This window comes from Macaca nemestrina, chromosome 5 (assembly GCF_043159975.1).
Source record: "Macaca nemestrina isolate mMacNem1 chromosome 5, mMacNem.hap1, whole genome shotgun sequence".
Lineage (NCBI taxonomy): Eukaryota > Metazoa > Chordata > Mammalia > Primates > Cercopithecidae > Macaca > Macaca nemestrina.
In genome coordinates, this window is record NC_092129.1 from 4004383 (window position 1) to 4018833 (window position 14451).

General features: G+C 47.8%; 1 long non-coding RNA gene across 1 annotated transcript; it reads right to left on the minus strand.

Annotated features, from left to right (window-relative positions):
• Positions 1-6888: 6888 nt before the first annotated feature.
• LOC139363109 (uncharacterized) lies at positions 6889-13645 on the minus strand. Its single transcript, XR_011623012.1, has 3 exons — positions 13254-13645; positions 11732-11858; positions 6889-7766 (listed from the first exon to the last, which is right to left on the minus strand). It is a non-coding gene; the product is annotated as an uncharacterized lncRNA (long non-coding RNA).
• Positions 13646-14451: the final 806 nt, after the last annotated feature.

Genomic DNA, 14451 nt, shown 5'->3' on the forward strand with positions numbered 1-14451 from the left:
CAGAGTTGAGAGTGAGTTCAGAGAGTGGAAGGGTCTGGGGACTACAGGAGGAAAGGGGTTGGGAAGGAGGGAAATAGGAATTGTTTAGAGGTTTGTAGCTATGAATTGTATTCCCTTCAATGCTCTTTGAGAGCTGCTAATAAATATAGGAACTCAATTTTTAAAATTAAATAAAAATGTTTTAGCTTTACTGAGGTATAATTGACAAATAACACTGCATGGATTTAAAGTGTATGATGTCCTGATGTGACACATTGTGAAAGGATCCCCATGGTGAGCGCACGGACACCGTCATCAGCTGCAGGCCTGGTGCTGTGCAGTAGGTCTCCGTGCAGCTGCAGCTCTGTGCCTTTTCACCAAAATCTCCCCATCTCCCACCTCCAAACTCTGGTCTCCACCTTCCCTTTGCTTCTGTGTCTTCAGCTTCTTTGCATTTCACATATAAGTGGGACCAGGTGGCATTTTTCTTCCTGTGTTTTTGTTTACGTTTTCTTCACTTCCTATATATTTCACTTACCAAAAGAAATTGTCACACACACACACACACACGCAGACACACACACATACACACATGATGGCATATTACTCAGCCTTAAAAAAGGAGATTCTACCATTTTCGACCACATGGATGGACACAGAGGAGCCGAATGTTAATTTGAATATTGGCCCATTGGTTTGGAGACCTCACTGTTCTGAGGCTTATGAGGCCTCAAGGATACGCATATGAAGGAGTCAGGCCAGAGGGTATGAGTGAGGATGCAGGAGACGCAGCCTGAGCTGATTCCGGGAGGCAAGGTGTTTGGATACAAGGCAGGAAGGGTGTTTCTGGGAGAGGGGTCGGCCTGAGGAGAGGGGTGGCACTGAGATTACCCTGACACAGGCAGGCAGGAGGGAGCAGGAGGCAGTGCAGCTAGTGCTTAGTGGTGTTGGGGAGGAGGGCAGGTGACGCTGGTCTGTAAGGTAGAATCAGCTCATAGATATTCTTGAGTGCCTGATTGGGAAGCTGGTTTTTAACCACTAGGTAATGAGGAGCCACTTGAAAATGCATAATGATTGAGGAGGTGTGATGAAAATGGAGTGTCTTGAAGCCAGGGGCAGAGCTATTCTTTGGCGTAAAAATGGATAACCAGGAACTGGATGATTGAGGCAGCAGGGACAATGGAGAACAAGGGAATGAGTGGACAGCAAGGGGGAGGCTGGTAAGACCCAGGGATGCTGCAGGGGAAGGAGGGGGCAGCAGGAAAGATAACGCCGATGAAGTGTCTGTGATTGCTACGTGGCATGTGGCAGGCACTTGTCGGATATCTCTGGAGTGTGTCCGAACACGGATGCCATGAACATGGTTTTATTCATTCCTTTCTGTAGCTGAGGAAGCTGGTGCCCAGTGAAGCTGGGTAACTTGACAGTGCTTATAGAGCCAATGAGCAGTGCGGCCAAGCTTGAAAACCCGTGTTCCGATTCTAAACCACGCTCTTCACTTCTACACAACGCCTCTTCCAGGAAGCTTCTGTGGATCCCGACTCGAGGAGAGCGGATGAAAGACACAGGAAGCTCAGAGGGAGGAGCTCATTCAGGAAGGGAGAAATGGTTACTTTCTGACTGTGCTGGTGTTGAAGTTCTGTCCAAATGTCTGCCCGTTATAGTGACGGCTTGGACCCATTTCAGAAATGGAGGGGAACAGAGAATCTGCCATGTAGAGGTGGGCAGGTGTGTGCTCTCGCTCTGGCAGGAGGCCCTCTTGAGGTGGTGTATCAGGCTAGTTTAGTCCCTGCTGGCATTGGCTCACCAGAGCTAGAGAGGTGACGTCGCCTCCCAACCAGCAGTGTAACCTTGCGCTGGTTACGGGCCTCGGGCTCTTCATCCTGTCACTGGGGCCTGATCACCGCTTCTCAGGTGATGCTCCCCAAAGCCGGGGCCAGGGAGCCCCTCTTGACTGCCAAGGAATGTGGGAGGCGTGGCCCCATCCCTGCTCTTCTCTCCCTCTCCTTCACCAACCCGCCAACCACCACTTTCAGGGTGCTTTTGTGAGTTTTATTTAATTATACTGTAGGGAAAATTGTACTTGAACACAGGACTCTGTGGTCTCTCCTCCCCACATTTGAAGTAAACCATCCTGGGTGTGTTTCAAGGACTCTTCCCAACCTCACACTCTATGATGCTGTGTTAACTGCGTCCTGAACCGGAAGAGGGGCATCCATAGGAGACAGGGTTAAGGCTTCTGTCTTTGGGGGTGATTTTGCAGACAACCAACGCCCTCACCACCGGAAGCCCTGGTGGAAAGTGAAGGTTCCGGGCCCACCTCCGATCTCTTGAACAGGAGGCCTAGGAATGTGCATTCGTAGCAGGCTCTCCTGTTGTTTATAAATCACTCTTGAGTCAGGAGGCCAATGCTCCGAGTGAAGGGTGAGATGAACTGGACAGGCGACTCCTGTGCTCGGGCGACAGCGTTCTCTGTTGCTCTGTCCCAGCCACGGAGTCTGTGTCTGCTCCCCATGATCCTTTTGGTGCAAAAACATCCATCATGATGGATTCCTGTATGGACTCAGACTGATTTGAAGCTGATCTGTGGATGCCAGCCATGTACTGGCAACCGACCATTGCTGTCCCACTGTCTGGTTGGGAAACAGCTCTTCAGGAAATGTCAGCCCAGCCTACCTCTGTCCTGGGCTCCTAGGACAGCTGAGCGGGACAAACAGGAGCTCATCTGCCGCAGTCCAGGTGTGCAATGGGATGGCCAGCCCAGTGCCAGCTGGGGAGACGGGACCCAGCACACTTCAGCCACCTTCAATTGCCTTGTCTGTATTTTACAAGCTGAAGTCAGGCTGTCACATGTTCAACTTCAGGGTCTGATCAACCCCGAAGGTGCCTCAGACAAGCATCTTGCAAACAAATAACACTACCTCGAGCAGCCTTTGTCTTGGGTGCTATGTGCTTGCTTGAAGATGCCCACAATTACTCTGGGCCTTTCCCGTCGGGTCGTTGTGCCCTGATTCATTACCTCAAGTGCAACGCAGCTTGTTTTCTGAGAGATGTCTGCAGGGACTGAAAACAGCAGGATGAAGTGTGCCATGTCTGGTGGAGGTAAGGGACAGGGAAGAGCAGCCATCAGGCCATCTGAAGACAGCCCCGGGGGCCACTGTGCCCTGCTCTAAATAAAGCAACAGAACCTTTCATTTGTTCTGGGGAATTGAACATTGAAAATCATAACTTTTAGGGAAAGTTTTATTACAAAGTGCATTTATGTCTTCCCCAGGTAGCTTAGTCCCTGTGGGCATTTGCTCACCAGTGCTAGAGAGCTGGCGTTACTTCCCAACCAGCAGTGTGACCTTTCACTGGTTACGGGGCCTCGAGCTCTTCATCCTCTCACTAAGGCCTGATCTCTGCTTCTCATATGATGCTCCCCAAAGCCGGGGCCAGGGAGCCCGTCTTGTCTGCCAGGGATAGGTAATATTATCCCTATTCTACAGATGAGAAAATTAAAGGCCAAAGAGGGAAGTGACCTCACTGTACACCATCCAGCCGAGCCGTGTTTGTCAGGGTTCTCCAGAGGAACAGAGTAGAGAGGGTGTGGGTGTGGCTGTGTTTGGACATAAACAGCAAGACACACACAGAGAGAGGTGGACTTTAAGGGCTCAGTTTACAGAATCATGGGACCGGCAAGTCTGAAATTTGCAGGGCAGGTGGGCAGGCTGGCAGTTCCAGCAGGAGCTGATATTGCAGTCTGGAGTCTGCAGTCTGCAGTCTGGAGTCTGCAGTCTGGAGTCTGGAGTCTGGAGTCTGCAGTCTGGAGTCTGGAGTCTGGAGTCTGGAGTCTGGAGTCTGCAGTCTGGAGTCTGCAGTCTGCAGTCTGGAGTCTGGAGTCTGCAGTCTGGAGTCTGGAGTCTGGAGTCTGGAGTCTGGAGTCTGGAGTCTGGAGTCTGCAGTCTGCAGTCTGGAGTCTGCAGTCTGCAGTCTGCAGTCTGCAGTCTGGAGTCTGCAGTCTGGAGTCTGGAGTCTGGAGTCTGCAGTCTGCAGTCTGGAGTCTGGAGTCTGCAGTCTGGAGTCTGCAGTCTGGAGTCTGGAGTCTGGAGTCTGGAGTCTGGAGTCTGGAGTCTGGAGTCTGCAGTCTGGAGTCTGCAGTCTGGAGTCTGGAGTCTGGAGTCTGCAGTCTGGAGTCTGCAGTCTGGAGTCTGGAGTCTGAAGGTGGACTGGGGACAGAATTCCTTCCACGCTGGGGGGCCGTGGACTTTCCCTCTTAAGGCCTTCAACAGACGGGATGAGGCCCATCCACACCATGGAGGGTCCTCTGCTTTATTCCAAGTAGACTGAGTTCAATGACAATCTCAATCTCATCTAAAAAACACCTTCACAGTGACACCTAGCCTGGGGCTTGACCAGGTAACAGGACGCCATGGTCTGGCCCCATGAACACATAAACTTAAACATTAAAGAGACGCTGAAGGAATTAAAACAAACCAGGAAGGCACACGTTCTCAGGTACCATTGGTTGTAATGTTGCCACTCAATGGACAGTTGGCTTAGGGATGAATGGGAATGACCAGCTCTTGTGGCTCCTTGAGGGGCAGGGAACCTGAGACAGGGATCCCAGGTGTTAGCATCCATCATGGCTGAAAAAGCACACTTTTCTACTCAGGGAATGCTGTAGAGTTGGCTGTGGACAGGGAAGAACAGGTAGTAGGGGTTCCAGGAAGCATTCTGCAGCAGGAGACGGCTGCCCTCAGCGCTTCCTTCTTCTTTTTTGGTGTCTCCTGAGCCTGTGATCTCTGGAAGGCGCCCCATTCCAGCATCCTCCTGCAGTCCTAAGCCTCCTGCTGTGTGTTGCAGCCCCTGGAGCCCTGCGCATCTGCATGAAAGTGCTTGGACAAGCTCACTGGCGTGAGTGGCCTGTTGGTACTGGGAATCACATTGCCTTTACTTTGCTATCACGCATGCATCATTATGGCCTTCAGGGAATGAGGCTCATGAGGGTATTTCAGTCACTGTGACCCATTCCTAGGGGAGAGATTTAGATTAAGGGGGCATTTGACTGCTTCTCAGGAAATGTGAGTTTGTGCTGTTATTCTGTGTGGTGTGGCCAAATCACCCGCCAGTGCTCCGTGTTCCTCCTCAGAATACCCCCTGTGCTTCCGCAGAACCCCCTGCCCTTCCAGGGTTCCTCGTGTATAATTGTGGACGGCGTGTGTGTCATCATCTTTGGGTTGTAAACACCCCTCAGAGTGGAATCTAAATACATTTTGAAGGGGACAAAATCCTTCCCTTTACATTTCTTCCCACATCTAGCACACGACAGGCACTTAGGTAAATGTTAAAGATATAGATACAACATTCCTGGGGAGAATTGTGACTGTTGTGGTCATTTTGGAGTCTGTTCTGGGAAAGAGCACAGAAACTAAGGAAGCACAGTGTGCACCTGAATTCAGTATTGATGATGACGGCCTGACCAATGAGGCAGGAGCTAAACTCCATGTGCTCCTATGGCCTAAGGAGTATTCCTGCATAGCATAGAACCTGACAGAAAATTTTAAAAATTCACTGAAAGCACGATGCTTGCTCTTTTGGACAGAGCTGTGACAGTATGCAATCCCATATAAGTGCAGAATAAGAAACTGTAATGGGTCCATGGATAAAGAACACAGGGTCCATATACACAACACGGTCCATTTCAGTCGTAAACAGGAATGAGAGCCTGTCCTTCACAGCAACACAGACACTCCTGGAGGACGTTAGGCTGCGTGAAGTAACTGAGGCACAGAAAGGTCAATACTGCATGTTCTCATTCACATGGGTGAGCTCGTAGAAACAGAGAGTAGAACCGTGAATATCGGAGGCTGGGAAAGGAGGAAGGATAGGGCGAGGTTAGCTAATATATAGAAAATTACAGCCAGTACAGCCAGATCATGACAGCTAGAGAAACACGGTCTAGTGTTTTATAGCGTTGTAAGCCAAATATAGTTAACAGTGATGTATTATACATGTTCAAAAAGCTAGAGTCGAGGTCTTTGAATGTTCCAAACACAAAGAAATTATAAATGTTTGAGGCAATGGATATGCTAATTTCCCTGATTTGATCATTGGACATGATATACATGTATCAAATCTTGCCGGGTGTGGTGCCACACACCTGTAATCCCAGCGCTTTGGGAGGCTGAGGTGGGCAGGTCATCTGAGGTCAGCAGTTCGAGACCAGCCTAGCCAATATGGCGAAACCCCATCTCTACTGAAAATACAAAAGTTAGCCAGGCGTGGTGGCGGGCGCCTGTAATCCCAGTTACTCGGGAGGCTGAGACAGGAGAATAGCTTGAACCTGGGAGGCAGAGGTTGCAGTAAGCCGAGATAGCGCCATTGCACTCCAGCCTGGGTAACAGAGCGAGACTGTATCTCAAAATAACTAACAACTAACTAACTAAATAACTCATAAATATGTACAATTATTATGTGTCAACTAAAAATTAAAAAAAAAAAAAAAAAGAAATGGATGTCCTCTGAACAATTCTGTACTTTCTGAGTTCTCCTTTCACTGAACTCCCTTTCCTCTGAAGACTGAGCCTTCCCAGCTACTCCACCCTCTGCTTTGGCTTCGGTAACTGGTTGGCTTGGATCCCCTTCAACAGAACATGGGTGGTGTTGGTGGGTGGATGGGAGACAGAGGAAAGGAAGGGCGATGGGGAAGAGGCCCCTGCTGATGACATGTGCATATGGAAGCTCTAACTTATTTTATAAATAGATGAGTATTACAGTTGGGCCTCCAAACCTGCAGGATCCACAACCAACCTTGGATCCAAAATATTCAGAAAACATAACAATGCAACAATAAAAAATAATACAAATAAAAAGACAGCATAGCAACTATTTACACAGTGTTTACATTGCATTGGGTGTTACAAGATCGTCTAGGGATGATTTAAAGTCTGTGGGAGGCTGTGAGCAGATCATCCACACACACACAACGTCATCTTGAGCATCTGCAGGTTGTGGTATTTGCGGGGGTCCTGGAACCAATCTCTTGTGCATACTGAGGGATGACTGTATTTTCTTTCTCATTTGCTTGTTTATCCACTCATTTATTTATTCAACTAATAAAACATCTACCATGGCCAGATGCTGTGCTATAAATACTACAAGCAGAGGGGAGCCCTGAAAGGATATTTTAAAATGCTTGAGAGGCTAATTACCAGGGAGTTGATGGCTTTGGACAGGAAGTTAGAAGAAGGCAATGAGGGACATGTAGGTGAAATGCCTACAAGGGGAAGAGGTTCAAGAATGAGCTGCAGGGACAGTGGGGTCTTTCTCAAGCAGCACTGGGCATGGTGTGTGGGCAAGGGGACCTGCTTAGAGGACTGCAAGGGCCCAGTCACATCTCTGAGTCAGGCTGTCACCCGCCGGCGGGGGCCAGGCTCACTAGCTTCCATGTGAAGCAGCTGGGGACTCTGGGCTGATTGAGGTTGACTCGTGCCAGGGCAAACTCTCATGCTTGACTTTCAGTTGTGTGATGGGTTCCCAGGGCTGCTGCACTACCGTGCCGTAAACAACAGAAATGCATTCTCTCACAGGTCTGGAGACCAGAAGGCTGAAGTCAAGGTGGGGTCAGGGTGGGTTCCTTTTGGGGCCTCCGAGGGAGAACCTGTCTCCCGGTTTATGGTGGTGGCGTTGACCCTCGGTGCTCCTGGCTTGTGGCCGCACCCTCCAGTCTCTGCTTCCGTCTTCCTGCTGCCTTCACGTGTGTTCGCGCTCTTCCTCCCTCTCACAAGGACACCAGGTGCACGGGCCTAGGACCCACCCAATTCCAGTGAGACCTCATGTTAACTGACTACATCTGTAACACCTTTCAAATAAGGTGGAATTTGGGGGACACTATTCAACCAGTACCTACGTACATGGTTTCACCCAAGCTTAAGAACACACTAGTAAATGGAGGCTCCACTTTCTGAAGATCTGGCTGAGACAGGGATGAGCTGGTAAATTACTGGAGAGTGGGAGGGAGTCAGAGAAGGCTCAGGTCAGCGTCCCAGGAGAAGAAAAGACTCGCCCTGTCCTCTGGGCTGAGGCCATGGGAGGAACTAGGGGCAAACACAGGCTGCCTGTTGCTGAGCACTTCTGAGCACCTCACCTCCAAGATGGGCAGCCAGCGTCCCTCTTCCAGCTGATCTTTAGAAAGCACCATGGGGATCTGTAAGGACAGTTGAGCACATCTCAAGAATGCCAAAGACCTTGAATGAGTGATTGTGAGAACTAAACAATAACCTCCCCAAGCTACCAACCAAACAGTTCTTCCAAGGATCCTCACTTCCCAGCACTTGGAAAATGGACGTTGGGAGACAGAGGTCCTGTGGCATTGTGCCCAGGTCGAACAGTCTTCGGTAGTCGTGCAGGATGCACCTTGACATGAACCTGAACTTCCACCGCCACACTGTGCTTTGGGCTTGAGAAGTGCCCCTTGCTTATCACATGTGTTCATGCCAATGCCTCCTTTCCTCTAGAAAGTGATTTTTAGGAAACTGAAAGGTTATTTTGCAGTTGGCTGGAAAGGCTGTCTCTCACCCCACCTCATGCTCAGCATTTGGGATTGGCTTTGTCTGGGCACCACTCTTTTCAGAAATAAACTGCACAATCTTTTGTTTTCTTCCTGTTATTATAACTAATAGCTGTGACCTGAATTTTGTCACCAGCTCCATGGGGTCTGTAGGAAATTGGCATTGTATTCTCCTTGTAACTCAGAGACCACTCCTTCTGACCTATAGATTAGAAGGTTAATTGAGATTTCTGTGTCTACATTCTAATCTCCTTGTATAATGCATTCTAAATCATTATCTCTTTTATCTGGGCAGTGCTTAATTACTTTTTTTAAAGTAAAGCCTGATGGTTCAGGGTGAATTACAGGGCAAGAATGTCCCTGATAAACTCAGGGTGGTAGAAAACAAGGATGATTTACACAGCGTGGAATTGTGAGGGCAACCCAGCCAAATATGTCTTCAGTTCCAGCCTTGTCACTACTGATTGTTTCAATTTTTCCCAAAGATTTTATGAACTGATTTCCATGTTTCAACTTTGCATATGCCACTTATTAAGTCAGAATAGGTGATAGTTTATTTTGAAAAATAAGTTGCTTAGATGAAATGGGTTGTTTTTCAAAAACTAAACCATTGGCAGAATAAAATACAGCACAGAGGTACACTGCACATCATACTTAGAGGATAAGTTTTTTCTATCATTTTCATTTTTGCCAACTCTGAGCACTTTTGGCACTGCCTGCTATAGAGCAGGGAAGCACAGTGGTTAGGAATACAGGTGTTGGAATCAGTCACCCCTGGCTCAAGTCCCATAACTACATTGGCCAGCTGCTGATCCTGGTCCAGTTAGTTACTTCCTGAGTCTATATGACTTTATCTACAAAAGGTCAGGTTAAAGCTGTGAGAGTTTTGTGAAGCCCAGATGAAACAGTGTGTGAAAGCACTTACCACAGTGCCTGACACCCAGGAGGCTTACTTCAATGTGGGGTGCTTCTGATGCCAAAGGTGATGGTGATGACTGTGATGGTGGTGATGTTGATGGTGATGATAATAATTATGGTGATGATAATAATGATGGTGATAATGATAACGATAATGGTAATGGAGATGATGATGATGACAGTGATAATGATGATGGTAGTGATAATGATGGTGATGGTGATAATGACAGTGATAGTGATGATGATGATGACAGTGATGATGGTGAAGGTGGTGATAATGATGGTGATGGTGATAATGACAGTGATAGTGATGATGATGATGACAGTGATGATGGTGAAGGTGGTGATAATGGTGACGATGATGGTGGTGATAATGATGGTGATGAGATGATAAAGACAGTGATAGTGATGATCATCATGGTGATGGAGGTGGTGATGATGGTGATAATGGCAGTGATGGTGATGATAGTGATGTTGGTGGTGACAATGATGATGGTGATGGTGATAATGACAGTAATAGTGATGATGATGACAGTGATGATGGTGAAGGTGGTGATAATGGTGATGATGATGGTGATGAGGTGATAATGACAGTGATAGTGATGATGATGATGGTGATAGAGGTGGTAATGATGGTGATAATGATGGTGGTGACAATGATGATGGTGATGGTGATAATGACAGTGATAGCAATGATGATGATGGTGGTGACAATGATGATGGTGATAATTGTGATGATAATGGTGGTGATAATGATGATGATGAGGTGATAATGACAATGATGATGATGATGGTGATGGAGGTGGTGGTGATGATGGTGATAATGGCAGTGATGGTGATGATAGTGATGGTGGTGGTGACAGTGATGATGGTGATGATGATGATGGTGACAATGGTGAAGGTGGTGATAATGGTGATGATGTGGTGATGATAATGATGGTGATGAGGTGATAACGACAATGATGATGATGATGATGGTGATGGAGGTGGTGATGATGATGGTGATAATGGCAGTGATAGTGATGTTGGTGACAATGATGATGGTGATGGTGGCAGTGACGACAGTGATGGTGATGATGCATTAGCATCTGTACAAGGTCTTGAGTTAGGACAATATGTTGTCATTTTCATTTCTAATCTTCTATTAGCATACATTTTTCTTTCTAACTAGTTATTTAAGGAAAGCGATCACCTTTAACAAGTCTGTTTTTATGCTTCCCACTCTATATAGCATGTATCTTGCATATAATATCTGTCATTTGCTTGAGACTTTGGTGCTCCCACTATAATTCTATTTTCCTTGGATCTCCTGTTTTTGTCAATCCTAATTTGCCAGAATTTCTAAACATAACTCTAAGCTTGGGCTTTCTGGGGATATTTATACATATTGAGTGGCTCCATGTAGGAGGCAGAAAAAGAGAGTCCCTTCTAAGAGAGTTCAAATGGCACATATTTGACTCATTATTTTCTGAAGATCACCCCCTCTAGCCAAATGGTGAAAGCGTTTTGACTCCTTCAGTGCCTGGATCTCCTGGGGCCCTGCAAATGCTGCCTGACTGGGTCTTCTTACTGTTGGATGACTGAGGTTCTTCAAAAAGCATTCTCTGTTGATGGAGCATGAAACTGTTCCATCATGAACATCATGTGGTTACTGGTGGACAGATGGATCATTCCTCCTTCCTGAGTCCACAGGTATCCCAGGCCATGCAGCTCTTTCCCCTTCTCCCACTCCATGTCCCCGTCTCTGCCATCTTCTCATTAGCACAGAGCCCAAGAGCAGCTCCACTGCTTAGAGGCAGCCCAGCCACCAGGACGTGGTGCTCACATCAGCTACATCTTTGGAAATCTTTTTTTTTTTTTTTTTTTGAGAAAAATGATTTATCAGTGTAGGTTGAGTATCCCTTATCCAAAATACTTGGGACCAGAAGCATTCTGGAGTTTGGATTTTTCCAGAATTTGGAATTTTGCATTATACTTACCAGGTGAGTATCCCTAATCCATAAATCTGAAATCGGAAATGCTCCAATGAGCATTTCCTTCGAGCTCCATGTTGGCACTCAAAGGTTTCAAATTATGGATTTTTGGATTTGAAATGCTCAACCTGTAATATCTAAGGAAATGTGAAGAGGAGAAAATCAGTATTAGACAGCCTATTTTAATTTTTTAAAATTTTTACCTGATTCTAGCTCACCACCCTCACATTGTCTCACGTGGTAGATGACAAACATGACCCATCACCCCAGTGCTTTGCTGCCCCTCGACTGAGAGGTGGGTTCGCTTTACCTTGAAGTTTCTTCCATCGTAGGATGTGGCAAAAGGATGTCATATGTGTCTTGGAGCTGGGGTTGCAGAGCTTTGAGCTTTGTCCTTACCCTCCTGGAACCCTGAGTCTCCTGTGCTGTGAAAAAGCCTGGAAAGAAAGGACTGGGAATAGAGGAGTAGCCTTGTCTACTAGCCCCCAGGCCCCCAGTCCCCTACCCTGCCAGCTCCTAGCCCCACAGGCCCCCAGTCCCCCAGCCCTGCCAGCCCCCAGCCCTCCTGGACCCCAGGCCCCCAGCCCTATCTGTCCCCAGATCCCCCAGCCCTGCTAGCCCCCAGTCCACCAGCCCCCTAGTCCCCCAGCCCTGCTGGCCCCCAACTCCCCCAGCCCCCCAGCCCTGTCAGCTCTCAGCCCCCTGAGACCCCAGCCCTGCTAGCCCCCAGCCCCACCAGTCTCCCATCCCCCCCAGGCCCCCATTCCCCCAGCCCTGCCAGCTCCCAGCCCGGGAGTTCCCCAGCCCCCCGAGCCCCCCAGTCCCATCCCCCACTGCCCCCAGTCGCACTGAAGAGCCAGCTGAGAGAGTGGAAGCCCTCCTGCCAACCAGAGTGGTGGGAAATGATCCATTGTTGCTTCATGGCTGAGCTTTCGGGTGGTTAGTTACGGACCAATAAATAATTGAAACAGGCAAAGCGTTTCCTGCTCCCTGTTTCTGCATACTCTTAATAATTTATGCATAATAGCTGAATAACACGCCATTCTGCTGTTTTACTGAAGTACAATGAAGCACGGCCCTGTCGCTTCCTCTTCTTTCCCTCTCCCTCCCATCCCTGCTCTTAAAAATAGAAATGGAAGGAATACAGGGAGACATTTTTCAACCTTAAAAGAAAGCATTGTGATATATGTTATTTTGTTTTGCTTATGTATTACCTCTCCACATTGTCCTAGGAAATATTTAAAGAGGCTTACAAAAATACATCAGCTATACTAAGATAAAAATAAATAATTGGGGGAAACTGGGGCAAAAGATAAATAAGGACAGAGAAATAAGATGATGTAGGAGGCAGTTCTACCATCCTTCAAAACAGAGGGCTGTTTTCTATTTCCTATCCTACTATCTTATGTCCAGCCTCACCCTCTGATTATGTTCAAAGGTGCTGTTCAGTCAGGCACCGTCCACCGCTGCCCCCAGGTCCTGGCAGTGATTAATTGTAACAAGCCCACTACTGTCTCACCCATCTCAACACACACATTTTTCTCACATTCCACTAGCTCCAAAATTGGGATATGTCCTATAGTTGATGGAGTGTCGTTTAATTTGCAGCATTTTTTTTTTCCTTAACAGCACCCAAATAATGGTGTGTTATGTAAATGACGGCTGCCAGGATTCAACGCAGTGCTGTCGTAGCTAACATCTATACATCAGGCATCGTGCCAAGTGTTCTGACGGATTTAGTCCTCGTCATGAATCTAATAGCAGGTTTCAGGACTCCCCCTGTTTTGCAAACGATGAAACCCCAGGCTGGGAGAGAAAGAGGAACTTCTTACCTCTGCTGGGCCACCAAGTAAGGAAGTGTCAGAGCTGAGGTTTGAACCTAGGATATCTGTCGTCAAATCTCAGGCCATCAACCGTTGTTTTGATAAAAATGACTGCATCCGGAGCGATTGCTGTGGCCAGGGCCTGTCCTGTCTTACCAGAGCCCCGCGTGGCTCAGCGGTACAGAGATAAATACAGTGCAGTAGCATTTGGAGGTAATGCAATGCTTTGCCAGCATCATGGAACTAGATCATGCCCTGGGGAGGAGCAGAATTTGCCAAATCAGACTTTGATGTTAGGCGATTATGACGTGGCATGGGCTTTTTATAAAGTAAGAAAGGAGGCCCCGTGTAATGAGGAGAACCGACCTCTCTGCACCATCTTTCCCCACTCAAAACTGTGGCCTAGGCCCCCCCGATGTGCCAGCTGGGACTGTCAGATTTCAGGAGGCACAAATCATAAGGATGGAGGAAGGCCAGGAGTCATGTTTATTCAACTCACTGTTGTCATGGTGCCGCCTTTCAATGGGGCACCCAGCCCCTGTGCTCAAGTCGTCCTGTCTGTGAACGGGAATGTGATGGCACCTACTACAAGGCCATGGTGAGGACTCAATGAGTCAATGCACCCCAAGCCCTCAAATGGTGCCTGGCATGCAGGGAAGTGCTTGGTGTGAATTATTATTGCGCAAGTTGGAATTGTGATTCCTGCCAATCCTCAAGCTTGGACATACATGTGTGCTCTGGCCTATATAAGCTTCCCTGAAATCTTCCCATTTCATTTCTTTTCAGTTACTGGGCCAGCTGTGTCTCCCACCCCCTCTCCCTGACTCCCCAGCAAAGACCCACCAGCGTCGTGTGCGTTATTCTGCATGTTCCTGGTTGCGTTGTATTCTGTGGATTAATATATATCTGTGTACATTTCTCAGATCCCAGCCAGTCATCAAACTCTTTAATTCTCAAATGATGGTTTAGTCTGAGAGGGATGAGGAGGCTCTTTGTTGTTGTTGTTGTTGTTACTCTGGACGCGTGGGAAGGAACAGCAGCACAGCGAGACATGAGAATATGGCTGCTGTGAACAAAAGTGACAACGGCTCTGCACAAGCCACGTTTTAGCAAGGTGTCACATCTTTGAATACTGACTGTATTAGTCAGTTCTCACACTGCTATAAAGAAATACCTGGCCAGCCACGGTGGCTCACGCCTTTAATCC